The sequence below is a fragment of the Orycteropus afer genome, unplaced genomic scaffold, assembly GCF_000298275.1.
Source record: "Orycteropus afer afer isolate SDZICR_OR568_19922 unplaced genomic scaffold, OryAfe1.0 scaffold00460, whole genome shotgun sequence".
Lineage (NCBI taxonomy): Eukaryota > Metazoa > Chordata > Mammalia > Tubulidentata > Orycteropodidae > Orycteropus > Orycteropus afer.
In genome coordinates this window covers 2228682-2231617 of record NW_006922047.1, presented here as the reverse complement: position 1 = coordinate 2231617, position 2936 = coordinate 2228682, and positions in this window count along the sequence as shown.

Genomic DNA, 2936 nt, shown 5'->3' with positions numbered 1-2936 from the left:
GAAAAAAAAAACGCGGCCACAGATGAGCCGCCGCGGCTTCCGTATGCCGTTCAAATTGGCTTTATAGGACCAATTAGAAGAAGCCTTCGTCCTACGTGGCCTACTACGGCGGAAGGCCCAGACCTCGCCAAGGCTGGGTCACGTGATGAAAGAGTTGTTGCTTCTCCTGGCCTCTCTGGCCCGTGAGTCCTCCCGGCTACTCGTTACTTCAAGCCTCTTCCACACCCGCCTGACCGCAGCTTATTACTGAAATCAAGAGTTTGGTGGCAGCGTGGGGACTTGCGATGTGTGGTGGGCCCCGAACCCCCTAGGCCAGAGCCCTGGGTTAACTGCGCCTTTGTCCTCCAGTCTTCTAAAAATTGAATTGTGTCTCTCTCCCCGCATCCAGAGGGTACTTCAAGGAAATACACTTATGTACGCATTAACAAAGAGGGGACGGACTGAGCCTGTAGTGAACTTTATACCCTAGAAACAAAGAAGGCCAGACAAAGGGAGTTCTTGAAACAGGCGGGGTTCCCACAGAAGCCTCAGCCATATTTTTGCGTTATTTTCCTGTGCTGTTTGATAATTTCTACAAGGACACGAAAAAATAGTTTTGAAAGTTGAAATAAAATTAATAAACCACGGAGGTCTAATTCTTTTCCTACCTGAGATTGAGTGGATCCTGGAACAGACCAGGAAATTGAAGGAGGGCAGGGGAGGGTCAAGAAGAATGGAATCTTCCTTCTCTTGCACCATGTGGGAACAGAGAAAGGCACATTTTCTTTCTCTTCAGAGCAGAGCGGAGTAGGGAAGGGTTGAAGATTTTGGAGCGTCTCTCCTGGCCGTGCCGGTTACCTCCCGCCCCTCGGAAATAATCCAAATTAAGCGTTACCTGGCCTGCCGCAAATTGTTCTTTAAAAATGTAGTTTTAAATGCTGGGTTACTCATATTTTTCACAATTAAAAAAAAAAAAAGTAACTGAAAACGTAGCTTAAATCACCCACCCCTGACCCCAGGCTCAAAGCCTTCCTTTCACTGTCTTCAGTCCCTCCCTCTGTAACATACCCGCTGGAGTGTGTTAAACCGAAAAGGCAACTCTGCCCTGCCCTGCCCTGAGGTATTTTAGGGGCCTCAGGAGAAGCAGAAGGTCAGCTCTTGCTCCATCTGAAGAATGGAGGCAGGTTTCTTCAAGCCCACTCCTCCGTTGGCAAAGTCAGTGGTGGATCCACTCATTCGTTAAAAACATGTACATGAGACATCTCTTTGCCCAGCACTGGGGTCTTCCAAGCTCGGTAAGAGTCGCTTGGCGCCTAACTCCCTTTTGAGTGTCGGGGAACTCCAAACCAAACTCATTGCCTTCGAGTCGATTCCGACTCATAGCGACCCTTCCTTGGTTTTCCGAGGCGGTATCTCTAGAGAAGTAGATTGCCCAGTCTTCCTTCCAAGGAGTGGCTGGTGGGTTTGAACCGCCAGCCTTCTGGTTAGCAGTTAAATGCCTTAGGCACTATGCCACCAGAGCGCCTGATAGTCTGGGAAGACTCCCTGAAAGAGAAGCCGTGATTTCCACAGCAGCCAGCTCCTTTCTCTAAACAGAAACTGTCCTGGAGAAACACGTGCGGAAAGCCACCACCTACGCCTGCGCAAAAGCTCTTTTTGCGCCAGCCCGCCGAGCTCTGGAACTACGAATCCCATGATGACTAGCGCCAGGCTTGCCGCGCTTCCGGCTCTGGCAGAGGCTCAAGCGTGTGGAGTTTGGGGACCTGCCTGGGTGCTGAGCAGGAAGAATGGAACTGGGGTACTGGAACTGGGTTTGAAAGTTCTGGGAAGGGGCTAACGGTAGGGCCCTTCTGGTCAGGCTTAAGGAGTAACTCAGATAAAGAACAGGTGGATAACGCGCAGGGGGTGAGGCAGGGAATTTGTTAATGTTCACCCTAATCGTTTTTATAAGGAGCGCTGGTGGCGTAGTCCCTAAGACATTTGACGGCTAACCAGAAGGCTAGCGGTTCAAACCCAGCAGCCACTCCTTGGAAGGCAAACTAGGCAATCTACTTCCGTAGAGATACCTCCTCGGAAACCCAGGGAGAGGTCGGAATGAGTCGGAATGGGCTTGACGTTACGTTGTTTCTAGCGGCCCTGCGCAAGCGTTAGTGGGGAGAGGGAGTCAGGGCAGTACAAAGTGGCCCTTGCTGCCTGTCTGGTCTTCATTGTGGTGACAGAAGTAGTCTTTTGTCCTTTCCATAGCTGATGGAATTGGGTACTGAAATGGAACAAGTTTGTTTCCTGCTGCTTAAGCAACTGCATGAGAATTGTCATTTCATGGAAGTTTCACAGCAGCCTTGTGCCTGGCAAATTTATACAACTAGAAGCGCTCAATGCAAAACGCAGCGAGCTGATGCCCAACTGTGATCTGAGATGGGAAACAATCGGCTCTCAGTTTACAAAGCCCTCTGTGGTAAACATCTGATCACATTGCGCGGTTATAAGGGACAGGGTTTGCAAGCACAGCCCACAAACTCAAGCTGAACTTTTTCACCCTTAGAAGAAGCAATTATGCCTGTCTTAGACAAAGTCAAGGTTACAGCTGACTATATGAATATTATTTTTACTTTAGAACTTGAGATGTTTCTGTATTTTTACCCCTATTTTGCAGATTAAAAAACCTGAAACACAGATAGTTTAAGTGACTTATTCAAGATCCCACAGCTAACAGGCACCAAAATAGAGTTTGAAGCCTGAGCAGTTTGATTAATCAAAACCAAAATTTTCTTCTCCCCCTTCAAACGTTTCCCAGGTCAGGCCGGGAAGGGACTACATGAATTCTTGCCTCCTGACACTCCAGATCAGAGGCTATATCGCTGCGGGAACGACCTACTTCTCCCACTGTGTTCCTGAGTTCTCTTTTAAAGGTTCACCAGCTGCTGCTGGTGGCTTTGATGGAGGAGGAAGTAGGGATG